At 44.5% G+C, this 27,763-nt stretch overlaps 1 protein-coding gene across 1 annotated transcript in view; it reads right to left on the bottom strand.

The window, feature by feature from the left end:
* The window catches only part of EXOC4 (exocyst complex component 4), a 380,738-nt gene that overhangs the window by 106,439 nt on the left and 246,536 nt on the right, over nt 1–27,763 (bottom strand). The window lies entirely within an intron of this gene.

Below are 27,763 nucleotides of genomic sequence, written 5' to 3'. Positions count from 1 at the left end.
AATTTTTTTATTTTGACTATGGCAGACCAACACGGCTACCTATCTGTAACTGGCATTTCCTTGTTAAGGACTGGCATACATACTTTGCGTTTGCTTTCTGAATAAAAATAAAAATAATATGAAACAGTAAAACCTTAAAAGAAATGGTTCACACAAACGGTTTTGAAAATGCAGGAGGAAATTCTAAAGTAAAGGGGCCTCCAACAAAACGCTTCTCCTACAAACCTAATTTGGCGTGTGGATGTTAAACTTAAGAGGGTGATCCTACTGGGGTTTGGAGGCAACAATGGGTCATAAGAACTGAGGCAGACTCTAAGGAATGCTGGGTCCCAGATGCTTAGGAATTTATAGGTCAATCAGCACATTGGAATTGTGCCCAGGAGACAATGTGGAACCAGTCCAGGTGCGAGAACCTTGAGCTATGTTTTCCCGGCAATCCATCCCCATCAGGAAGTGGGCTCAGCATCATCCGCCAGCTGAAACATCATTAAGAGTAGCACCCTTTACAATAGCTCACCCTGGCTTTAAACAAAAACCTGAATTTGCAAGTGACCTGGGAAAGCAGGTATGTGCCCCTAGCTTCCCTTCCTCAGGGAGGTGACCAAGAGTTCCTAGGAATGAGAGAGCTCTCCCAGGTTTGTGGACTGGCTAACAGCGAGAGTGAGGAAGGGTCTGGCTGGCAGAAGGAGACACAACACTTGGGGAAGATTACAAGTCTGTTTGCTGTTATTGTTTAGTCATTTAGTTGTGTCCGACTCTTCGTGACCCCATGGACCAGAACACGCCAGGCACCTCTGTCCTCCACTGCCTCCCGCAGTTTGGTCAAACTCATACTGGTAGCTTCGAGAACACCATCCAACCATCTCGTCCTCTGTCGTCCCCTTCTCCTTGTGCCCTCCATCTTTCCCAACATCAGGGTCTTTTCCAGGGAGTCTTCTCTTCTCATGAGGTGGCCAAAATCTTGGAGCCTCAGCTTCAGGATCTGTTCTTCCAGTGAGCACTCAGGGCTGATTTCCTTCAGAATGGAGAGGTTTGATCTTCTTGCAGTCGATGGGACTCTCAAGAGTCTCCTCCAGCACCATAATTCAAAAGCTTCAATTATTCGGCAATCAGCCTTCTTTATGGTCCAGCTCTCACTTCCATACATCACTACTGGGAAAACCATAGCTTGAACTATATGGACCTTTGTTGGCAAGGTGATGTCTCTACTTTTTAAGATGCTGTCTAGGTCCCAAGAAGCAGGCGTCTTTTAATTTCGTGGCTGCTGTCACCATCTGCAGTGATCATGGAGCCCAAGAAAGTAAAATCTCTCACCGCCTCCATTTCTTCCCCTTCTATTTGCCAGGAAGCAATGGGCCCAGTGGCCATGAGCTTTGTTTTCTTGATGTTGAGCTTCAGACCATATTTTGCGCTCTCCTCTTTCACCCTCAACAAAAGGTTCTTTAATTCCTCCTCACTTTCTGCCATCAGAAGGCTGTTGGGGGGGTGTGTGTGAAGAGATGCAACATGGGTTGCATGTGGGGCTGCTCAAGGGGGAGACCTGAGTGCTCAGTGGGATGCAGCCGTGTGGAGATTTTATCATGCAGTTCCTGGGTCACCTCCACAGGAGAGAAAATGCTGTCTGTGGAGCTAATCTCTCCCGCGCTATCTCGCTGCAATAAGCATTCTAGGGCCTAATTAAATCAATTCATCTGTGCGGTGCTTGGACATCTCTTGAAATGCTCGTTGGGGCTTCTCTTCTAACTCACAGGCTGTCCCGTGAGCTTTGGAGGTAAACAAGTGCCTCCACAGTAGCAGCAAAATGCTAATTTTACTCGTGGAATGCTCAGCAGCCAGCAAAGGCCGAAGCCCCAAAGATGCATTGTTCACGCTGAGCTTTTCAGCCTCAGGCTATGTACCAGCATTGCACAATGAGCTCCCTATGATTATTTGCATTGTTTATTATTTCAAGTGTGATATTGCCTGAGGGGCTTTTAGGTGTACAGAGCTTTAATTTTTCTCATCATTTCTTGGCACCAGGTAGGAAAATTGGCTCTTGCATCCTCGCCGCATTTGCAAAGCATTTCACAAGCCGTAGCTATAAATAAACCTCTTTCTAATGTGCCTTCAATGGCAAACTGCCTTTTCTGGAGGCATCTTTGGCACCTCTCTGCAAAGCCATACAGCACCATTATGGCACATCAACAATGCCGGCATAGGAAGTGCTGGTGTAACTATTTTTAATTGAACCATTTACAGTTAGTTGTATCAGGGATGTGCAAAGGTTGCAGGTGGAATTTTGGCCTCAGAGGTGGAGGGGCCATCATCCCTCACTTTTTTCTTAGAGATTATTAATTTCATAGGTGGGACCTTCCAGCCGGAAGACAAGGCCCTTTTCTTAATTCTGTTGGCTGCCTTTATGGCATTGCTAGGGGTGCCCTTTGCTGCAGCTCTTGGAGTGGCCCCCGCTACAGCACCACGTGTGTGCAAGGGGGAGCCTTCCAGTTGTTCAGCTGCCACGGCTAGAGACATAATGCACCTAGAAGCGATGTCCACCACTACTGGAACCCACAAAATACCTGAGTAAAATGGCAGGTTTTTGTTTTTGTGTGTTGTTTTTTAAATTATTATTATTATTATTATTATTATTATTATTATTATTATTATTATTATTATTATTATTATTTTGCAATCAAAAGATTTGGGCTAAGGCCAGAACCAGCCAACCTAACTGCGCACAAACACTAAAACTGCAAAAGAGGAATAACAGTTAGCACACATCCTGAATCATGGGCTCCTGCTATAAAGAACAGGGGGAGGGGTGTGAACATGACCGCCATGCGGCATGACATAACCCCCCCCCCAACCAGAAAAACTGAAAGCCATGCTACTAAGATTTTTCAGTGGGTGGCTGACATGCGGCCTACCACCAGGGCGCCCTCCGCCCTCTCGGGACTGGAAGGAATAACTGCAAAAGAGGCTTGAGCCCAGGAGTCAGCCTCTTTTCTTTTGGCCTTGGGCCCGCCCCCGGCTGGCCGTCCTCCCTGGCCGAGGGCAGGTCAAAGGCCGGCTCAAGCAGGTGGGTGGCACCCGCCCAGGTGAGCCCCGCTCGGTGCCACAAACCCCACCCACCTGTGGGGAAGGGAGGGAGGATATTATCAGCAGATACCCTACCCTGGCCTAAAAGAGCAGGTTTCTGTGACAAATTTATCTGTCTGTCTGAAGTGTGACTTCCAGTGGCATAGGGTGTATGGCTGTTCAACCAGCAGGGTGATGGTTTGAGCCCACCCAGGGATAGCTGTGGGCAGGATTCCTGAATTGCAGGGGTTGGACGAGGCGACCCTCAGCCATCCCAATTCTATGATTCCAAGTTCTAATTCCACAACTCTTCCTCTAAAGTGGCCAATTGCTTTTTGTAAGTAGCCCTCAATTCTGCTTTTCTTTGAGGGTTGAGGAAGCGCATGAATGTTTTTATTCACAGTCACACTACATTATGGGTTTGTAGTCCTAAGACTGAATAAGCACCTGCATGGTTTTGTGCATGCATGTCTTGTGGAATTCCATGAGATAAGGTACAAAGATTTCAAGAGAGGGATACAATTTTTTAAAAAAAACTTCTCCTGATTAAAGATACAGTGGTACCTCTGGTTGCAAACGGGATCCGTTCCAGAGGCCCGTTCGCAACATGAATAGAATGCAACCCGCAGCAGCACGTCTGCGCACACGCAGGTTACAATTCGCTGTTTCTGAGCATGCGCGTGACGTCATTTTGCGCGTCTGCGCACGAGCAAGTGGCGAAAGCGGGAAGTAACCCTTTCTGGTACTTCCGGGTCGCTGTGGGACGCAACCTGAAAAAACTTATCATGAAGCAAACGTAACATGAGGTATGACTGTACTGAAAGTATTCAGTGATCCCTGCAGCAGAACTGGAAAAAATATTATGATGACTTACTAGAAGAATGCTCAAAGGAATAAAAAATCTATTTACCGACATAACAGCTATATCTGATTGGTGTAATGTCTTCCCCTGTCATTGCCTGCCCCCCTTTGAGTCTAAAAGGTAAAAATGAGTTTCTTTGCTATGAAGGCAGTCATCCAACACTGGACAACCTGGGTAACACTTGTGACTTGTACCCCACATTTGGAAGCCTTCTTTAGGATTGTTTATTGCAGATTATTTAGACAGCAATCACACTGTTTCTTTTAAAACTACCTTTCTGAGTCTCCTTCATTCATTTATTTTAACTTTAAATTACTTTCCTGCAACTCATTCTCATGGCCATATGTTTTTTTCCTCTGCCCTTTTCCAACAGATGATGAGCACAGGGCAGTCTTCACAGAAAGTTCACTTTAAGACTTACTGTATCATTGCAAGGACCAATTCATTTAGAAATGTTAAAAAGCTGTGCAGGTAATGTGAGAACCCAACAACAAGCAAACAGGCAACGCTACTCAACCCTCAATCAGGCCTTTGGCTGTTAAACAAACTATGGCCTTTAAAATGTGTGGTTGTGGTTGTTGTTGTTATGTTATGCATTTTTTGTTTTTATGCTGTAAGCCATCAAATAAAGTGTGGTATATAAATTTAATAAATAATGATGATGGTAATTCACACTACAATTATCAGTTCCGGCCACTAAAAACTCAGATCACCTCCAAACATGATAAAATCAAAAACTGTTTTGAAAAAACTGTCCTAGCAACCAGCAAATCAGACCCAGAACATGGTTTCAATCTACAACCTTTGGACGAAGGATAACTTTCCATCCACATTTGAAGTAGCTAGAGTCAAAGAGCTTTTGACCACCCCCCAAACATTTACTGATGGGGAAGAACGCCTCATCTTGAGATTCAGGAGAAATAAATAAGGCTAGGGGCTGAGGCTGTTGCAATCCTACAGGTGAGCCAAGAATCCCAGAATTGTGTTTTTATCAACTGCAGAATGTGTGGTTTTCATGTTCACCAAGGGACGTCAGCTTAAATCCCTTGCTAGGCTGGCTTCGCCCTTCTCAAACTTCAGAAGTGAAAATCACTTTGTAAATTTCTCTTTTGCCTAGAAATCTGATGAGCGGATTTTTAAACCTGGTGTCACAAGAGAATTTCTCCTGCTCTGTGCCTCTGCCAACATTGGGCATCGCTTACAAAATCCTCCCGGTACCTGTCAAACTTCTGAACCACAGAAGCAGCAAGCAGAGTGAGGGGCTGAATGAAAATGGGAAGCCTCAAGCCTAAACCCATTTACTGCTGCTGTTCCTCCTCCTCATCTTCCAAAAAGAGGGGGGAAAGGCAACTGGAGAAAACCTCTGAGCTGCTTAACCACAGCTCTAAAATACCGTTGTGTTCAATGACTGACTTTCAGTATCAAAATCTTTTCCCGGCCCTAATCTAATTCTGGAGTTGGGATTTTGCTATCTTTCTCTGAAAGACACTCATCCCAGAAGACTAGCCTCATCTGCACTAAGCCAGGATGTTAGTGCTTGCTTATCCTCTCTCTTGCACAAGGCAAAAACCACTTAATACACAATTTAGCACAAATACGCTTTAAGAAAAACCACCAGAAGGATGCAAGGAATGTGCATCCTTTCTTCTTCTTTTTAAAAGCAAGAATATACTATACAACTGCATTAAGCTGAAAGAGCCGCTTTAGGTTCTATTGTTTTTTAAAAACGCTAACAATACCATCAGCACAGCTAAATAATACTTTAAATAAAGCTAGAGATATTGGTGGTAACACCCCAGTCATACACCAACATACATAATCAGTGCCGGATTTACGTATAAGCTAAACAATCTATAGTTTAGGGCCCCACTCCCCCCCCCCATTTCACTATTAATATACTTAATTGTATTTCAGTTCAACTTTGATAAAATACATATTTTGTTATGTGCAAATGGCTTTAGATACCTATTAGGTCCATAAATATATAGCATATATTCAACACAAAAAACAGCGACAATATGTTGATGACAAAGGACAAGTGGACATATAAAGGGTCCCATTACCTTCAGTAGCTTAGGGCCTCATCAAACCTAAATCCAGCCCTGTACATCATAACTGAGAAGAATTCGCAGCAAAAATTAGGGGTTCATGCTCTGCAGAGCTCTCAGTTTGTAGGGTTAAACCACAGAGCCTAGGACTTGCTGATCAGAAGGTTGGCAGTTCAAATCCCCACGATGGGGTGAGCTCCCATTGCTCGGTCCCTGCTCCTGCCAACCTAGCAGTTCGAAAGCACGTCAAAGTGCAAGTAGATAAATAGGTACCACTCCGGTGGGAAGGTAAACGGTGTTTCCGTGCGCTGCTCTGGATCACCAGAAGCGGCTTAGTCATGCTGGCCACATGACCCGGAAGCTGTAAAGCGAGATGAGCGCCACAACCCCAGAGCCGGCCACGACTGGACCTAATGGTCAGGGGTCCCTTTACTTTTACCCCGTTATTTAGCCTGCCAGCAAAAGTCACTAGGTTGGCAAGGTGCTAGGCTCTCTCAGTGGTGGCCCCAGATCTTTGGATCTCCCTCCCAAACTCATCACCTTATTCAAGTCTGTGTTTGCATGAATTATGCTGCACTTGGAAAACAAATATTTAGCTGCTCTGGGCATATGTGAGAATTTCACAATTTTAAGTTCCTGTGTTTTACCGTCTTATAAGTCGCCTGTGCGCTGAAGGGCAGGTTTCAAATAAACAGATAAATAACTTGTAAGCCACTCGGGGTTCCTTGGAGGGAAGGTGGGATAAAAATGTAATAATAATAATCTCCCAATCCAACCAAGCACTTTCGAGAAATCTGGAGAGGAAAAGCTGTAACCTATTATTGGCCTCTTGTTTTATTTTGGTGTTTCCTCCCCCCTCCCTGCACCATCATGCCCCAGATATTTAGCTAATTGGAACTGCATATTTCCAGCATAAGTCTTTGGCTGTAATTTGGTGCAGCTGTTTTAGGGCTCTAAGTAGGAATCTGAAATGATTTAATTATAATGCGCAGGCATCAGGAACGGCAAGGCAATTACAAATAACAACCATAGAAATGCTAATAGAGCTTTGTTAGGGAGGAGGAAGACAAGAGACTGTTTCAATGTGAGCAATTACAAGGGCCTGCTGTATGCTGGAAAATGAACTGGCCTTCAAAACATTTTGACGGTTTCATTTGTACATAAAATAAAAGGTCTCTGAAGGGGGCTGCCTGACAAATCGGGACAGTGGTGGTAAAGGAGGCGGGATATCCCTCATGTGAGAAACATGCAAAAGAACAGAGTCACGTTGTGCCATTTGCACATGAAAGTCAGCATGGCTGTACTGTCTGCCACACTCGTGTTCAACATGCGCTTTAGTCCTCAGTGTGGATCAGGCCTGCTGTGTTTGAAGCTGCAGTTCAGGCAACTCAGCGTCTACCATTAAATATAGATTTAATGCTTATTCTACAGAGTCTGACTGTGGCTGCTCTGTTGTTACCACTTTAGACATTAGAGCACCCAAGTTACTACGATGTTGCAAACCTGAATCTTTCCCCTCAAAACAGAGGATATGAAGCACTCTCAAGAATGCTGAAATGTGGAATGCCTTGCAAGGCATCCTGAAAGCAAATCATCTTTCCCACAAAACAGAGTACATGAAGTACATTCCCACCTTCACACCACAGCAAAAGATGGATTTTCTTACATATACATTCCAAAATGGACTAAGTGGAAAGTATGAGACCATGACATTAATCACAAAAACCCCACCTCTTTTATTCTAAATAGGAGACATGAGGTATACCCTCACAAGGGTTAATAGATTTCTAGGCCAACCAGAAAGCTGAATTCGAAGGTCTATTTATACCATTTATTTGCTTATTATCTATGTAGACCATGGCATTGCAAAGTGGAGGAAGAGGTATGTTTTAGAAGCTAATACAGTGGAGCGCTTCTGCACATGCATGACTGCTGAAACCCGGAAGTAACCCATTCTGGTATTTCTGGGTTTCGGCAGTCCGCAACCTAAACAAACGCAACCTGAAGTGGCTGTAACCTGAGGTATGACTGTATACACTCTTTCTCACACTCACACACTTTTATTAAAACCTTTGTGGGTGGGGGAACATTCATTTATTGAATAAATGGAGACCTGAATTTTTCAAAACCATGTTTTCTGCCACCTTCCCTGTATCACGGGTTAGCTGCAGGGTTGCTTGTGGAAGTCCTGCTTCTTTCAGTTCCGTAGCTAGTGTTTGCATTAATGTGGCCATTAACAAATCAATTAAGCATCTCCCCCTAACATTTTGTCATCAGAATCAAGAGGCGGCAGGCTGTGCTCTGCCATGCAGAGTCTTAGCGCTCACATGGCCAGAGGAATCCGCCTGACTTTACTGGCCCACAGAGCCCAGTCTGCTTTCTCTCTGACTGGTAACAACTCTCATGGGTCTCAGGCAAAGAGACGCTTTTCCTAGCACTGCTAGCAGAGATTTGAGATGCCGGGGATGAATTCGGCATGCAGAGCATGTCTCTCTCTCTCTCTCTCTCTCTCTCTCTCTCTCTCTCTCTCTCTCTCTCTCCCCCCCCCCCACTAGAGCTGCAACCAGTTCAGGTTGGACTTGGTATTCCAATTTAAAACTTGGGAGCGAGAATGTATTATTAATAAAACGAAATAATAAAGCCTTGACCGTCTCTCCACAGATGTCTACATTCTGGCAGCCTCGAGTCCCTTTTGCACAACACACTTCTCACTCCCACTTTTAAATTAATTCTGACACTTCCCACGCAGAAGTGCTCGGAAGTGGGAGGGGCGAGTGGGGGGGGGGTGGAATGGCAGAATATAATAAATAGAGATATTACAAACCTCTTTCCCCTTTAAATCAGTTCCAGTTAAGAGCTATCTACCCTTAGAGCAACATGTTCCATTTCATGGCCCCAAACAGAGTCAGAAAGAGATCGGCGGCTGTCGCTCAGGGAGGGATAATAAAGAGGATAGGCAGTTTGGTTGCTCCCCCACCCCCACCCCGTCCTCCCCAACGACTTTGAAATATTGGAGAGAAAATGAAAAGGACCCGGCGCGCTTCTTTTGAATTAGCTCCACTATCAGTCCCTCGGCTAGCAGCTTTGTGTTGCTCTTGCGATGCAACCTGCCTGGGAAATGAGATTTGGGAATACAAGACCCTTTCTGTGAACCCTGGAGTGACAGGTCAATTTCGACAGAGAAGTGAAAAAAACGTGTACGGTAATGAAACATGGCTTTTCTCTGTGTGAACACACACACATATTATATGTTCCAAGACAGACAGCCTTCAAGCGGGGTTGGTACATAAGGAGGGGAAAGATAAAACGTTATCCTGTTAGTGGATGGAGTCGGCGACTGGCAGATAAGACACAGGGACTGCATGAATCCAGCTCATCTGGCGGCCATCTTTTGTTCAGCCCACTCAAAAACAAGAAGCCCTCTCCTTAAACACAAGGTTAAATGATTTCCCCCCCATTACACTGGAAACCTTTATCCTTATTTCCACGTAGTTAGGGATGGGCGCTGATTGGACAAGGGGAACATTGGTTGTGGGCAAGAGAGACGGTGAGGAGGAGTGAATGGCTGTTTCCAGGGGGGTCTGTGATGCAACTGCCCCCCAGCAGTGTCTATTACCCTTTCCTACGTACCAGTCCAGAAAGAAGTTGGGTGGGGTGTCAGTGAGTGCCCGCATCTCACACACTTTTTCAAACTGCTCAGTTGGAAATCCGTTGCTCTCACACGGCCTCGGTCCAGTATACCTGAAGGAGCGTCTCCACCCCCATCATTCTGCCCGGACGCTGAGGTCCAGCGCCGAGGGCCTTCTGGCGGTTCCCTCATTGCGAGAAGCAAAGCTACAGGGAACCAGGCAGAGGGCTTTCTCGGTAGTGGCGCCCGCCCTGTGGAACGCCCTTCCAGCAGATGTCAAAGTGATAAACAACTACCTGATATTCAGAAGACATCTTAAGGCAGCCCTGTTCAGGGAAGTTTTTAACGTGTGATATTTTACTGTATTTTTGGTTTCTATGGAAGCCACCCAGAGTGGCTGGGGAGGCCCAGCCAGATGGGCGGGGTATAAATAATAAATTATTATTATTATTATAGTAGTGTAGGTGGAGATGCGGCTGAATGCTCTGATGACTGAAATCATCATCATCTCATCCCCAGACAGAAAGGTTGAAGTTAGGGAGAAGGCTTAGCTGCTTGTCCTCAACGTGCTTATGGAAGAAGGGCAATTTCATCATAATAGGTTCTTCCTGCTTCCCTGAAGTGGGACAGTGCAGACACAGGTGTACCGCAAAAGGGAGAAGTTACAGAGACAGCTGGAGAAGGGGGATGGAAGGAACAGATCATGTCATGTGAAAGGAGAGTCGATACAGACTGGGAAAGGGTTTGAGATCTAAAGTCCTTTTTGGGGATGCGAAGTCACCTTGTTGATGAGGGCTGCCCTTCCTGTGCAGTTACTGGCTCAAGGAAAGGATAACTGAGCAAGGCATGTTGATAAGGTGAAGCTCCCACAACACTCATTCTTTATTGCTGGGAGAACCTGTCACTCACCGTCTCAGACAGGTCCCCCGCAAAGAGATAATGGCATCCTCTTTCAGAGTCATCTAGTGGCAGCTGAAGAGAGACATGAGGCAGAGCAAAATGAGGCAAGAGAGCCTGGCAATGGGATTACAGTCAACTTGCAGGAAAGTTTCACGGCCTTGGAATGAAAAGGTTAAAGGGAGGATGACAGACGATAAGGCATCTGTCAAGAGGTTGAGCTGCCACGACAACAGATTTTGCTAAGCAGGAGTTTGCATGCCCATTTTTTGCAAAGAAACTAAGTTCCAGTTTTCAGTCACGTGGGACACATTTTTAAGAATACTGCCTTAGGCACATAGAAAAGATAGGGCCTTGTTTGTTCTGGCACCTCCCCAATAAAATCCCCTCCATGGAGAGGCCCAGCAAGTCTGTGATGTGGGACATTCAGTAAAAAAACTCCCTTGTTCCACCAGGCCCTGAGAACTGGGAGGCCGCAAAGATGACACCCTACTGCTGACTTTATTGCAGTACTTGGCTTTTATTAGGCTGCTTTGCTATGTTTTAAAGGTTGTTTTTATTGTTGTAGTTATTTAGGGAGGCTTTAACATGCTGAAAGGTGAAATAACAATGAATGAATGAAGCAGGCAAGCAGGCAAGCAATCTCCCTCCCTCAGAAGAATATTTCATGTGATTCACTTGTAAGAAATGAACAGTTACAGCACCTTTAAAATTCTGCTGTTGCAATGGAGTTACCAAGTCTTTAAAGGGTGGTCCTTACCGGTTAACTTATGCACACGATCAAGACAGCAACAGCCCTCTCATGTAGAAAGAAAGCAAAGTCATTTTGTTGAAGCCCATTTTTTTTTCTAATTCTTGGGGAGACAGCAGACCAGCCATGCAGTTGAAATATAATTCTGCGCTCTCATTCCAGAACAGATTGTTTTTTATCCACAGTTGAAACATGCATACACACCATAAGAAGGGTTTAAACAACTGGGAGGCCATACTCTGCAGATACTGGGGTTGCCCAATGAGGCATTATTGCTGCTCCAAGGCTCTAGACCAGGAGTGGGGAACCTACTGGCCAGTGTGGTGTAGTGGTTAGGAGCGGTAGTCACGTAATCTGGGAAACCGGGTTCGCGTCTCCACTCCTCCACATGCAGCTGCTGGGTGACCTTGGGCCAGTCACACTTCTGTGAAGTCTCTCAGCCCCACTCACCTCACAGAGTGTTTGTTGTGGGGGAGGAAGGGAAAGGAGAATGTTAGCCGCTTTGAGACTCCTGAAGGGGAGTGAAAGGCGGGATATCAAATCCAAACTCTTCTTCTTCTTCTTCCAGATGTTGTTGGACTACAATTCCCATCACCCTCAGTCCACAGGTTCCCCATCTCTGCTCTAGACCATCAAGCAGGTGCCTTCCATATGTGTCATGAACTGGCACATATTTAAAAGTCTGGCTTCTGCTCCACTAGAGGCTCAGAAAATGAGTTCTAAGATGCATTATCTATAACACAGTGTCCTAGGTTTCCCATCAAACTGGTGGGCTGACAATCTTGCACATAATCTGAGCCAATCTTCTCAGCAGGAAAACTAAATAATGTTTGATGTTTTACTGTGGTTTAATAATTTGTTGGAAGCTGCCCAGAGCGGCTGGGGCAACCCAGTCAGATGGGCGGAATATAAATAATATATTCTTCTTCTTAGAATCCCTTTAAGGTATCTAGTGCCAAAAAAGAAGGCTAAGTAGAAAAGGAGGAGGCCAGAAGCAGAGGCTCAAAAGGTCTCAGTTTACTTCCAACCCTTGTCAGAGGAAGTTGCTTCCTCAGAAGCTCTCCATAGATTTGTGGCAACTGACCAGCCTTGCTTTGAGGGTTCCTCCATGGAACCTGAACAGGTTAACAACCTTCAGAAACATGGCACTCCCTTGGCAGGTAAATGGAATTGGGTCATTGGGGCTAAGACATCTGAAAACCATTAAGGTCAAAGAGGAGGCCAAACAGGTAACAAAGAACAGCACAGCTGCAAACCAGTGCAGCCTAAATCAAGCCTATTGTTTCCTTGCCATCCTGTGCAGCCCCCATTTAATGTGCCAAAAACAAAAAGACACTGATTTTACTTCCTGCTTTTCTTTGTGGAAACATTGACATGTCCTCAGTCAAACATTATCCACTCCTTCAATCAGGCCCCATTTTTCTCAAGGCTCAGGCGGGGCGGTGGAGGGAGGAGGCAGGAAGTTAAAAGTAATTATTGAAAACTCATAAGCCACAGCTTTAGCCTAATTACCCCAACTCTCTTTTTTAATTTTTGTATTGATTGCCTCCAGCGAACGTACAATTATTGACTGAACTCGTGCAGCCTGCCAGTATGGCGATAAGAACAGCAGCCAATGAGAAACAAAATGAAATTAAATGACCCATAAAACTGGGCTACCTCTCTGCAAAGTTAAAATAAACTGCATAAAACATCACCATGGGACTGAGTTTTCACAGATGGCGTGTCATGGCCTCCATCTGGCTGCATGCGACGCTGCTTTCGGAAGACCCCCTATTGCCACAGCAGCCTCACCACTAGGGGGCAAACTTTCATGGATGTGCTAAGAAATAGAGCATAGAATGTTTAAATTCCCCTCTCTCGCATACACACACGAAATCCCAACATCTCTCCACACATAAGAAAAATACATGTGAGGGACCGATCTAGAACCACCTCCCAGGCACGCTAGTTCTTTATGTGCAGCGATATTCTCCCCCTCATCAAATTACAGAGTGCAAACACAGCAAAAGGCTGCCATTCTGCAAAGCACTGTGCACATCAATGGTACACTACAAATGCCACCATGTAAGGAACCATTCAAATGTTCACCCACCACCTAAAATCTTAAACGAGCTGCCATATACCAAGCCAGACAGCCAGTCAGTCAAGCTTAGTACTATCCACTCTGTGTGGCAATGGCTCCATCAGATCTCAAGTAAATATATTTTCCATTACTGAGACCCTTTTGCCTGGTGATGCCAGGAATTGCACCAGAGACCTTCAGCATGCAAAGAACTTGGTCTTCTGCTGAGTTATGACCCCACCCCCTGGTATAACCTAGCGACAGATGCTTGAAAGGAGGTGAACTTCTGCACCTCATTTATATATGGCTAGATAAAGGAAGAATGATCACTGCAGATGGTGATAGAAGCCACAAAATTAAAAGACGCCTGCTTCATGGGAGAAAAGCAATGACAAACCTAGACAGCATCTTAAAAAGTAGAGACATCACCTTGCCAACAAAGGTCCGTATAGTTAAAGCTCTGGTTTTCCCAGTAGTGATGTATGGAAGTGAGAGCTGGACCATAAAGAAGGCTGATTGCCGAAGAATTGATGTTTTTGAATTATGGTGCTGGAGGAGACCCTTGAGAGTCCCATGGACTGCAAGAAGATCAAACCTCTCCATTCTGAAGGAAATCAGCCCTGAGTGCTCACTGGAAGGACAGATCCTGAAGCTGAGGCTCCAATACTTTGGCCACCTCATGAGAAGAGAAGACTCCCTGGAAAAGACCCTGATGTTGGGAAAGATGGAGGGCACAAGGAGAAGAGGACAACAGAGGACGAGATGGTTGGACAGTGTTCTCGAAGATACCAGCATGAGCTTGACCAAACCGCGGGAGGCAGTGGAAGACAGAAGTGCCTGGCGTGCTCTGGTCCAGGGGGTCACGAAGAGTTGGACAAGACTAAACGACTAAACAACAACAACAAAGGAAGAATAGCTGGCCTACACCCACAGACATCAACTGCTAGGTATGGGAAGAGATTGTGGAATGTGGAAATATTGTTATTCTGGTCCGCAGGGAAAAACTGAGGGACATCTGGGGAATGTGTCCCACTGATCTGTTTCCGCTTTTCTACAACAGCCCTCGGGGTCTCAGGTGCACCCAAGGCCACTTCACCCACCTTTCATGCTAATACCCCACTTGTCATATATCAGCAGGGTCAACACTTGCTGTCGGTGCGCAAGCAAAAAAATGCCTGATGCATTATTCTCAGGTAAGTGAGCTCCAAAAGATCCCATTTAAATTCTGCCACTTCTTGTTTAAGTAAAATGAAGCTGGCATTTATGAAGCACAGTCCTCCCATCTTGCTTAATGTGCTAATGATTGTAGGAGATGAAAACTCATTTCAAACTGTTCCACCACCTCCCCACCCCCCCTGCCCCGTAAAAGCGTACAAGAAAATTTATTCAATAATATCCCAAGCCAAGCCACTGGACAGGGAGCAAGGTACTCTGGTGTCACGCTGACACTCTCTTACAACCTAAAATAAACAAATTCACCCACTGATTCCAGCCTGATTTGCCAAAGGTGCTCTTCTCCAGAGCTTGGTAAATGGTTTGGATGAAAATCCATATATTGAACCCAGTAGATGCAAAAATATAGCATCAGCCATGACAGAATGTCGATGGCGGGGGCTTGTACAACCACCTTCATCATTTTTGTTTTGTTTTCATTTTCATTTTCAGGGTGGCTCACTTTAGCAATTTCTAAGATCAGGTGAAACTGCATTTCAACAGCTCACTCCATTGTACTGCAGCTGTATTTAAGGGCTAAAAGGGAGAATCAAACTAATCTAATCTTGCACTGTGTTCCCCACAAGCAACTGGTGTCTATTGCCTCAGATGAAGCATGGAAGAATGGGGACAGGTTTCTCACTGCTATGCATTCCCCCCCCCCCCCGAGAAAGGAGGAAGCTGCAGCGACTAGCAAGCTGGGCACAGCCATGACCATACTGCCATTATGATACTTTGCATTTAAATGTGGGGTGTGACATAACTAATAAATAAAACAGGAATGCCTGATAAGGCGGGCTGGACTTAAATGTCATGCAAACAGCCTGAGAAACGAGATGCCATCAAAGTTCCTAGCTAACACCCACAGACATGGTCTGCATGTCACCATCCTTCATCCTAATTCTCATCTCTAAGCTGGGTCCCCTACAATTTACAAAGAAGAATGTAGTTGGAAGGGACACTCAAAGGGTCATCTAATACAGACCTTTGCAATGCAGGAATCACAACTAAAGAACCTGAATTCAACCAATGTCCATCACTTCTGCCCCGGTTGTGCCCACTGCTTCCAGCATATGGCTCCAGAAGGGTTTGGATTTGGATTTGATATCCCACTTTATCACTACCCTAAGGAGTCTCAAAGCGGCTCACAATCTCCTTTCCCTTCCTCCCCCACAACACACACTCTGTGAGGTGAGTGAGGCTGTGAGACTTCAGAGAAGTGTGACTGGCCCAAGGTCACCCAGTAGCTGCATATGGAGGAGCGGGGAAGCGAACCCAGTTCACCATATTACGAGTCCACCGCTCTGAGCCACTACACCACGCTGGCCCTCATGCTGTGGGGAAGAAGTATCCCACCCCTGTCTGAATGGGAGATGCCAGCAGGGATTGAAGTGGCAACCCTCTGCATCTGCATGAAAAGCAAGCATTCTCTACCCACTGAGCCACAGCCTGTTGCCTTCCCTTCAACACATCCCTGGCCCCGCTCAACCCCCTTTCCTCTGCTGCTGCTCTCTTCATTACCTGTCAGGATGGACATGTCCTTGTCCAGGTCTATTTTTATAGAAAAAGAGGCGTTGGAACTCACCATGAATGCCTCACTTGTTCTCTTATAATGGCAATGGTGCCCACTTGAAAGGTGACAGAATTGAGTTCCAGTGAGTCCCACCTGCCACCTCCCCGCTTTGCCCTCCAGGTCACATCTGCCCTCTTGCACAAGCAACAAATCCCCCATGCAGCCGGCCGGCCGACCTGCCTCCTCTCCTAAAGGTAAAGGGACCCCTGAGCATTAGGTCCAGCCGTGGCCGACTCTGGGGTTGCGGAGCTCATCTTGCTTTATTGGCCGAAGGAGCCGGCGTACAGCTTCCGGGTCATGTGGCCAGCATGAGTAAGCCACTTCTGGTGAACCAGAGCAGTGCATGGAAATGCTGTTTATCTTCCCACCGGAGCGGTACCTATTTATCTACTTGAACTTTGACGTGCTTTCGAACTGCTAGGTTGGCAGGAGCAGGGACTGAGCAACAGGAGCTCACACCGTCGCTGGGATTCGAACCTCCGACCTTCTGATCAGCAAGCCCTAGGCTCTGTGGTTTGACCCACAGCGCCACGTGCCTCCTCTCCTACTTTCTGCCAATTCAAAGCCTGTAACCATCAAATAAAAAAACAAAAACAAAAACCCACCAGATCTCTCGTTTGGACCCCGAGCTGATGATCAGCAGCGTAAGCATCATTTTCAGCCACCTCCCTGCTGCCCCAGTAAGCAAGGTGGTGTCCTGGGAGGCCCCAACATTGTGAGCTGCAGAGATCTGGCCCTGACATTGGCAGAGCCCAGCCTGCAATTCAAGAGACATTAACACCCCAGATTTGCCATGACCAGGTGGTGGAGGGTGAGGAGATCTGCATTGTGGTCTTGCCTTTCTAGCCTGGCAGTACAGTGCAGGGCCGTAGTAAGAACCAAAAATCTACCGTATTTTTTGCTCTATAAGATGCACCAGACCACAAGATGCACCTAGTTTATGGAGGAGGAAAACAAGAAAAAAAAATATTCTGAATCTCAGAAGCTAGAACAGCAAGAGGGATCGCTGCGCAGTGAAAGCAGAGATCCCTCTTGCTGTTCTGGATTCTGGGATAGCTGTGCAGCCTGCATTCGCTCCATAAGACGCACACACGTTTCCCCTTACTTTCTAGGAGGGAAAAAGTGAGTCTTATAGAGCAAAAAATACGGTACTATAAGAGTAATTCCAGTATTTGGTATTAATTTAATAATAACCATTTCAAATAATGAATTTTATGCTAATTTCCCCATTCTGAATATTAAATTCCAGCTGCAAAATTGGGTTTTTATAGTTGCCAAATAAAACCTCTAATACGAACCTATACATAAGGGTATTTGCTATATATAAATTACACTAGGAACCCAGAGGGAAAACAATCTTTAAAAAGCTCAATATTAATACTTTCTTTCCGGTTTTTATTAAGTGGCTTTTAATGGACTGCTCCAAAACCCTTTCTTGGTGCAATTAGAAGGTTTAATGAGCTATCCCAACCACTGTTATTGGAAAGTCAACAATACAGGAGCCGACAATAGGCAGTTTTAATTGAAAGTAGGGTTCCACGTATTTTGTTGGGATTTTTAATTCCACTCAGAAGCAAGAGCACATTTCTATCACCTGGGGGAAGCCTTGTCATTCTTGTGACTTAAAACAACATTTCTGTCAAAAAAATAGCTTCCTCCTTGAGCACTTTGCACTTCAGTTTAGGGGAGGACCTTCAGCTCAGCGGAAGACCTATATATTTTGCATGTAGAATAACTCAGGTTCAATCTATGGCATGATTAATTGCGAAGGAACACGACTTTCAGACGTTTCATTTTTGGTTGTAGAATTTGGGGTGCAAAATGGGTGATTTCAGAGGCTGTCTTGCACAGAGGAAAGTGGTGTATAGGAAGGTAAAAAGGTCACTGGAGAAAGGTTTGCACAGGAAGGTCAAAAGTTCACCCTAGGAACCTGGCAATGATGGAGAGACAGGATATGAAGGCAGGAGGCAACTGATGTTCTGATTGGCTAAAAGGTTTGGGGAGGGGAGTGAAAATATTGTGTATGTAGTCCAGCTGGAAATAGGGCAGCTAGAGGTGGAGAAATGAAGACTTAAAGAACTGAATAGATGGAGCTGAAACACTGGATCACTGCAGAAGAAAAAAGGCAGGAGGGCCAACAAACTGACTCTCAGACCTGGAAAGATGAAAGCACAGTGGGTGGGTGGTTTAGTTGCTTTGGATGGGGTCACTCCCTCTCTTAAATAGCAGGTTCTTAGTCAGGGGCTGTTTCTGTATACACTAGTGCCCAGGTGACCAAAAGTGGCTTCAGAAGCTGATGTCATTTCTAATAAAGTTTTTATGTCATTTATAAGAATTGTATTATCATGTATTGTTCTATACTGCCTTATTTTTGTAAACTGCCCTGTGAACTTCTTTGTTCTATGTAAATTTCAAGATATATAATAGAAGTCAAGCATATGAACAAGAACTTTCAGAATGTTTAAGTCTTGTTCACTATCTTATTTGCTATTCTCTAAGTCTAAGCTACTGTCTGTTGTCTTTGTCCATGGAGTTTTCTTGGCAGGGATACTGGAGTGGCTTGCCGGTTCCTGCTCCATGGACTGCAAGAAGATCAAACCTATCCATTCTGAAGGAAATCAGCTCTGAGTGCTTACTGGAAGGACAGATCCTGAAGCTGAGGCTCCAAGACTTTGGCCACCTCATGAGAAGAGAAGACTCCCTGGAAAAGACCCTGATGTTGGGAAAGATGGAGGGCACAAGGAGAAGGGGACGACAGAGGACGAGATGGTTGGACAGTGTTCTCGAAGCTACTAACATAAGTTTGACCAAACTGTGGGAGACAGTGGAAGACAGGAGTGCCTGGCGTGCTCTGGTCCATGGGGTCACGAAGAGTCAGACACGACTAAACAACAACATGCCACTGTCAACACCATCTCACCAGAGAGGAGAACCCCACTATTGTTCTGCATGCTCATGTTTTTTCCAAGGATGAAAGAGACATGATTCTCCTTGAATTATACACAAAACCAGAGGTTGTTCTATTAGGAGTTCTTGTCCCTAGATGATCAACTGTACGGCAAGAGGCTAAACACTAACATACCAAATTGAGAACATGTTGCGCTATTGGAGAGATGCACCCTTGGAGATGGGGTGGGCTTTAACTCACTCTGAATGAAATAATGTGACACAGCTGGACAGCATTTGCCATGCTCCATGAGAAGACAGAAAGGGACCACAATGCAGAATTTTAATATTAATCCCCCCCCCCAATTGCCAAGAACGGATTAATGTCGTTGGTGCAAACAGCAGCCTAGCCAGAAACTACATGCCAGCACCAATCGATTACTTTCGCCCACGTCAACAAAACATTTTTGTCCAAGGGGCTTTGTCACCAAAGCAGCTCTCAGCCTGTCAGACATCATTCTCTTTGCACATTGCCATGGGTGTAGTCATCAAGAAAAGAGTTTCTTCTGAAATGCAATGCTGTAATAGTCCTGTGTGTTGCTGGTATGATTTCCCCCTGTCACAATGGCAGTAATATTGCTCTCCTCACTACTAGTTTGTATCATGTTTTCTACTTTGATTACTGTTTATCATTTGCATGATGTTTAAGTTTGGTATTTACACTGTGTGATGCTTTGGGCTTATCTATAATTTGGAGAATGCAGTACAAAAAGCTTAGTATAAGAACAGGTTTTGGCCAGCTGCCTGAAAGACAGAAGAGAGTTCCAGTTTTTAAGATATTATAGAATAAATACATGTTAGAGATAAGCCAAAAAAGTAAATAAGGGTATTCAAAGCTCAATATGAGTTTTACATTTTATCAACAGCATCCTATAGCTGTGCGCACCCCCTAAATCTACTCTAGGGAGTTGGGAGAAACCTTAGAACATGTTTTGGGGAAACAAAGGAAGATGAGAACGGTGACAAGTCCCATTTTGGGAGCAGACCTTGTTCCACCCAAACATACCCCGATAAACGCTACACTGAATTCCACCTGAAGAAAGTAACATTCAAAATGCTAATGAGGAAATTAGTAAGAACAATGTACGGTATATAGCATTTCTTGAATGTTGTAAGCATCACACATCATCTTAGGAACTTCACAACTACATTGGTAAGAAATATACATGCATGCATGCATGCATACATACATGCATACATACTTGATCAAAATATAGTGGATGCCTATTTAAGATACATCCTTCTCAGTAGTGGCACCAAAACTGAAACTCTCTTCTGTCTTTTAAGCAGTTGGCCAAAACCTGTTCTTATACTAAGCTTTTAGGGTTCTGGAATTGGCCTGATTTTAGTTCTGTATTTCCTGTTCCTGTGGACATTTTTGATGCTGTTGCTAGTTTTACCATTTTGTTTGGATTGTTTTAATATTTTGCCTTTTTATGAGATGACACCTGGATTTTTCAAATGGAAAGGTGAGGTGCAACACAAATGTCTGAGATATACGTACCATATACATATATACATACAAGCCTGCCTTGTGGTGTACGAGAGCCAGTGTGGTGTAGTGGTTAAGAGCGGTAGTCTCGTAATCTGGGGAACCGGGTTCGCGTCTCCGCTCCTCCACCTGCAGCTGCTGGGTGACCTTGGGCCAGTCACACTTCTGTGAAGTCTCTCAGCCCCACTCACCTCACAGAGTGTTTGTTGTGGGGGAGGAAGGGAAAGGAGAATGTTAGCCGCTTTGAGACTCCTTAAAGGGGGTGAAAGGCGGGATATCAAATCCAAACTCTTCTTCTTCTTCTTCACAGAGTCACACCTTTGGTTCATCTCACCGGATAAGATAAGGACACTGTTGTCCACTTTGTATTTCAGATGAGCATCTGAGTGGCTTGTTCAAGGTCACCTAGAGAGGTCACAGTCAAGGTGAAATTCAAACCAGAGCCTTTCTGGCTCAGAGCTTATGCTTTTAGTCTCTACATGCCACCAGCTCACAATACCGGGATGGGGAGAAAACACCTATAAACCTCATACACCCAGCTCATTTACTCTGTGGGTGAGGCTGATATTCTAAAAGTACCCCGCTTTAGAAACAGTGCTAGTAAAATATCAGGAATGCCTTGGATCAGTTTTGATATACTAAACTCAAATTCCTAAACATGTTAATAATGCATTAGAATTAAATGTAAATGATAAAGCAACATTTGACTCATAAATAATATCCATAAAGCAAACCATCTTCTCCCTCGATGGGATAAGAATAAAAGCATTCTGAAAGCAGATGATGGTTGACCTGGGGAAAAGGTTTAGCACACTCTTAAATAATATATGTAAACCTGCAATTCACACTGATGTGCACTCATTTTTCTTGCTATGACACCAAAGTTGAAATAATCCAACCGACAAGACAGAGTACACTTGGTGAAGCTATTACTCAAACAAAGGCATTTCAGATTTCTCTCTTTAAAAAAATGGGGGGGGGAGTATATGCCGCAATTTGGTGCAATTTAGAGCAGTGATATTATGTGCCATTTTGCATTGCAATCAGCTGAGAAATGCTAACATTGATCTTTAAATAACCTGGCTAGTAAACCATTCCTCATGCATGGATTTTTCCTTCTCTTGACCTCTTTGTAGCTCAGAAAAGTTGCATTAAATAGTACAATGGTTCTCACCTCTGCTTGTGGCAACAATCTTATTATCAATATAGCTGAAGCTTTGAAAGACCTATCAAAAAGCTTGCAGGCAAGAGATGGGAACACTTAATTACCCAAATCTCTGTTTAAGAGTACCACTTTTCCCTTCCAAAGTGCCATTTTCTTCCCTGTCACATTTTCTTCCCTGTCACAGAATACATTCGATTGCTTTTCCATGACAATAAGCTAGCCTGAACAAAATATTATAATAAAAAAATTCCTTCCAGTAGCACCTTAAAGACCAACTAAGTTAGTTCTTGGTATGAGCTTTCGTGTGCAAGCACACTTCTTCAGATACACATTATAGAAATTGAAATATTATAGAAATTGTTCTAGGGGAACAGCTCTTAAGAAGGAGAAACCTGTGTATGCAACCAACTGGAGATCTAAAACCACAAATGTACCAATGCTATTCAGAATGCATCTTTGAGCATATGGTTGTGGTGTCCTCAAACCCTGGTCAGAAAAGGCTATAGTGGGCAGTGGCATGTATGCAACTTCCTTGATGGGTGAAGGGAAGGGAGCAGCACCATGCCAAAGTGAAGCTTCACTTCAATATCCTAAAACAAGGGAGGAGGAGGATAGCTCAGTGGGCTAGAGTGTGGTGCTGACAACACCAAGGTTGCAGGTTCGATCCGCATAAGAGACAGCTGTGTATTCCTGCACTGCAGGGGGTTGGACTAGATGATCCTCAGGGTCCCTTCAAACTCTATGATTCTATGAGAAACACATTTCTGAGTATCTCTTCTACCATAATTTCAGATACAACAGTGCATGTGCTCCTGATGTGCCAATTTGAAACAAGGTTAGCGTTTTTTTCAGAGCACACTTACAATACCAGTGTAATTTCCCTCCTGCAAATAAGGGTTTATGCCATCCAACAAAAATAGTAGAGTTCCACATTACCTCTTTCAAATATTATAATAATGATAATTTATTATTTATACCCCGCCCATCTGGCTGAGTTTCCCCAGCCACTCTGGGCGGCTCCCAATCAGTGTTAAAAACAGTACAGCGTTACATATTAAAAACTTCCCTGAATATGGGGTGACTCCTGTGTACAATTAATACAGTATGCCTGTTTTTTACTGTGGATGTGGGTCATAAAAACTCATTGGCAAACCTACAGACAGTGATGTTCCCTGTTTGTGAATTTGCTGAGGAGTAAACGAGGCTCCTTATCAATTGCTACAAAATAGATAACTCATAGACTGCATCAGCTGCCCATTAATCAATCAAAGTTTCTACTAGTCAGAGGTTTAGAGCCACTTTGCCTAGAAAGCTATATTCTTCTGTGCGCTGATTGTACTTTAGCTTGTCAAAACTGCCAGCAGATCCTTTGTGCTGCTGGTCATCAACATCGGATTATAAAAGACAAAGGCAGACCAGTAAGGCAATTTGTTATGTTCCTTCTTGAAACATCGCACGCTAATAGAACACTAAGCACTATGCATAGGACACAAAACACTAGGAAGAGATTCCACTCTCAAGAAGCAGGGAGGGAAAGCCATGCCATCCCTGGGAATATTTGAACAATTCTGCAGTGCCAAATGGGTGGGTGACCTGTTAAATCCAGTTGGTTAATTCTGGACTGCAGTCTGAGAAATCCTGATTGGGCAGCAAAGGGGTCTCTTGCCAATCTGCTGAAGTCTGCAGTGATGGAGGTCAAGCATTAAGAGGGTTGCAACTTCCCTTTAGGGAGCCAAAGATATTTTTCCTGATCAGGAGGAAAAGTTGGAGAAAAACACTATTATTACCTAAAGAGGATTAAATTTCAGAGTTATCATTCTCTGCAATGGCCTCTTTGTTTATAATTTTGAATCCCAGCAGGTTTAAAAGTAGAAAGGAGGTAGCCTTGCCCTTAGTTCTGTTGAGACAGCTTGTCTTTCTGTAATAGGTTTCTCCAAGCAAAGGGAACCAGCAAATTGCAAGGTGATGGAGCAGCTGATAAATGTGCAAATTAAGAAGGTTGTTCTTAACCAGAGGTCAGCAAACTTTTTCAGCAGGGGGCCAGTCCACTGTCCCTCAGACCTTGTGGGGGACCCAACTATATTTTGGGGGGGAGGGATGATGAAAGAGCACCACGAGCCCCAGTGACTGCTTACCTGTGTCTTGCGAGTGGCAGGGGCTGGCAGTGGTGGGAGGATGAGCGGCACATGAAAGGGCTCTGGAGAGGGGTTGCTTTAAATGGCGACGGCTCAAGAGCTGCTGCTGCTGGCACTAACAAAGCCCAGCCCCTTCCTCCCCTAGGCAGGGTGGGGAGAAGCCAGGAGGAGGGGAGGCACTGCCAAGTGAGGGAGAGGGAAAGAACGCGCGTGCTGGCGATCCACGGACCATCCACAGGCCGGATCCAGAAGGCAATTGGGCTTGATCCGGCCCGCAGGCCTTAGTTCGCCTACCCATGTTCTTAACAGTCCTGCAGCAAAAAGAAAGCCTGTTTGGTTGTGGTGTGTGTGTGCTCACGCTGACATCTGACCACAAAAGACCCACTCTTAATTCTGCAACAAATTAGATCCAGGCTTCTCCAGGTCCCCTTCCCTCTTTAATTGGATCCATCAAGAAGGGATCCTGCAAAAATTTTACTCCTATGATCATCACTATACATTTAATTTAGCATCAACACTGGAACTGGGTGTTGTATGAAACATAAATGATAGGCAAAGGTGGGAAGCAGGATTCAAAGTTTAAAAAAAGTACTGGATGACAAACAAGACCTGGACTAGATGACAGTTATGGTCCCTTCCATCTCTACAATGAATGGAACAGAAGATAATCAGGAGTTGAGTTGCCTGGAGAAGACAGGTACGGTCTTGACGAAAGTCTTGGTCAAAAACAAAGTAACTCCACCCCCCCCAAAAAAAAAAAACCCTTGCATTTGTTTGGTCTCTATTTTAGGATTATGCAGCACTATAAATTTTAATCTTTGAAAAGAAAGGGCTTTGGGGTTTTTTGTTTTGTTTTTTTTTTAAAAAAATGCTTTTTATTGAGTTTTCTGTAACATATACATGGGGTTTTTTAAACTGAAGCAACTTCTTTTGATTTAGGGTTTGTAAACAGGTTTTCAAAATCACACAAGTAACTTTTCAACTGAGTGCTTCTTAGATCCGCAATATTTAACTTATGTTCTCAAACAAGGGTGCCTACTCAGATGACTTAAGGCGCTTAATTGTTAAGAGACCCCAGTACGCACTCTTGCTTTTTAAATGTAATACATATTAGTAGACCACAGGACTTCTAAAAGAAACCATATAGAACAGCTCACCCTATTCTTAAGGTAAAGGTAAAGGTACCCCTGCCCGAACGGGCCAGTCTTGACAGACTGTGGGGTTTGTGCGCCCATCTCACATCTATTGGCCGGGGGCCATCGCTGTCCGGGGACACTTCCGGGTCACGTGGCCAGCGTGACAAGCCCTAGGCGTTGAGGCTTTAGCCCACAGCGCCACCCGCGTCCCTTAATTCTTAAGCATGTGCAAATTATTCCCCAACAGCACATAACACAGGGAAAACGTTTCCAGTTGGCAGAAAAGAATATACTTATTTCTCTATAAACATCACTGAGCTGTTGTCTACTATCTGGTGGGTATGAGAGACATTCACAAGAAAATTGTGTCTCGGTCTTAGCATTTCAATGCAATGCCTTATTCATAAATCCAAAGAGCCAACTCAATCTGTGTCTCCCCCCCCCATAAAAAAAATAATTCCTCTCTCTCTGTCGCCTGAGCCTTTCAATCCAACTCTACAGGTAGCAAATTGAAATGTTTAGTGGTCCATTGCAGACAGATTGAATCTGAAAAGAATACGGCAATAAGAACGAAGCCCGGCATCAATATCATATGGTAAAGCTCTCATGCTCAAGATGGCAATGATGTCGGATGAATGACTGAGCATTTGTTAAACTCCTACCATTGTGAAAGCAACCTATTATTTTCCTGGTTGTGCTCCGAAATGCCTCAATCACTGACTGAACAAAGTGAGTGAGAAATAATACAGTTCATTTTCTATTGCCTTTGTTCAATAGAACCATTGTGGTGCTGCACATCCTCCATGCAGTTTTTTCATCAACTTTCTAATATCCTCCCCCTTCACTCTTTTTTGTCCTTATTTTCCATATGGAGCTCTTCTGATGGATAGCTGTTCTGTTTAAAAGTTGTGTGTGTGTTTTTAAAAAAGCACCACAGCCACTCCCTTAAAAAAATTGTGCACAGGTGTCTAAAAACACACAGTAATATGTCAAAGATCTCTCTTAAGGATTTGTCTGGCAAAGAAAGCTATAATGTTAATATTGTCTGAAGGTTACCATTTCAATAAAACTAAAGAGCTTCACAGCTAGAAAATATCCCTGTCTAAAGACTGCAATATAAGACAGTTCACTGTGATAGATGACCAGTGACTACCCATCCAGTTCTATGCTTACATCTGAGAGGAGTGATGTTTCCAGCTAAATTCCCCCACCGTGTGGAAATTTGGTTCTTTCCAGAACTGCAACAGATTTTAAAATAAAAAAATTCCTTCCAGTAGCACCTTAAAGACCAACTAAGTTAGTTCTTGGTATGAGCTTTCGTGTGCATGCACACTTCTTCAGATACACATCTGAAGAAGTGTGCATGCACACGAAAGCTCATACCAAGAACTAACTTAGTTGGTCTTTAAGGTGCTACTGGAAGGAATTTTTTTTTTTATTTTGACTATGGCAGACCAACACGGCTACCTATCTGTACCTGCAACAGATTTTGTAAATTATTAGGCATGTTATGATTATGTTGCACCGTCCAAGCTTGGAGTTCTGCTGTCCAAGCTGGTCAGTGTCTTGATCCATTGTGATGTCTACCAATAAGGGAAGAAAGACAGAGACCATTAGGTCTGGGCTTTTAGAACAGATTGAAAGTTTAAGATTAAGGAAATTCAGGACCTTGGACAGGGACTAAGGTGCTCATTGGGGGGCCATGACCAGCAGTTCTGAAACTAAGAAAGAAAAAAGCAAGTTGCCTTGAGTACTGGAGCAGCTGGCTGAACTTTATAGTCTGGGCTACATAGCTCCAAATCAAGTCTTCGCTTTGGCTCCAACCCACGATTAAGGTCCAACAACTGATCTTAGGGACTCTGAATTGTGGGACACACACCCTAGGTCTGGATTCGGGTGAAACTGCCATGGTCTGGCTCCAACTAACTCACAATCATTCACAAGCAGGGCATGATAAATATACAAAGCTATTTTATACTGAGCTATACTATCCAGTTGAATACATTGGCTCTTCAAGGTCTGAGGCAGAGGTCTTTCCCACCCTGCTATCTTAGACTTTTAAGACTGGAGATTGCCAAGGGTTGAGTCTGAGGGCAAGAGTATGCAAACCATGTGGTCTCTCTTTGGTGATCACTCATAGCGAAGTAAGATTGTCTTCCATGAACATAGTCTTAATGGTGTGTCCTTTACCGTGGAGACCAATTCTGGATCCACATGTGGGGACATAGGCTTCCGGGTGGGAGTTGATCATGGTGAGGATTTGCCAAATGTGTCTTCCTCTTGGCTCGTTTCTCCCTTTCACCCTGAATTCAGGGTTCTTTTCAAATTCCATGATGCCTTTGGTAGAGGCTATTCTCCACCTGGAGCAGTCACAGTCCAGTGTTTCTCAATTATCTGTGCTTATATACTGCATTTTTTAAGATCTGCCTTGAGAGACATGTGGTCTACAAGTGTTAGTCACCTTCCTACACCCATTCCCCTGCAATTAACTTACAGTATCTTGTATGCACTCTTAAGTGCAAGTAGATAAATAGGTACCGCTTTATAGCGAGAAGGTAAACGGCGTTTCCGTGTGCTGCGCTGGTGCAGGCTCGCCAGAGCAGCTTCGTCACGCTGGCCACGTGACCCAGAAGTGTCTCCGGACAGCGCTGGCCCCCGGCCTCTTAAGTGAGATGGGCGCACAACCCCAGAGTCGGCCACGACTGGCCCGTACGGGCAGGGGTACCTTTACCTTTACCTATCTTGTATGCATCCTGCGTCAGCTCTGACTATCAAGGGTAACAACCATTAACTAAA

The sequence above is a fragment of the Podarcis vaucheri genome, assembly GCF_965113315.1.
Source record: "Podarcis vaucheri genome assembly, chromosome: 10".
Classification (NCBI taxonomy): domain Eukaryota; kingdom Metazoa; phylum Chordata; class Lepidosauria; order Squamata; family Lacertidae; genus Podarcis; species Podarcis vaucheri.
This window is presented reverse-complemented; position numbering and strand designations above follow the sequence as displayed.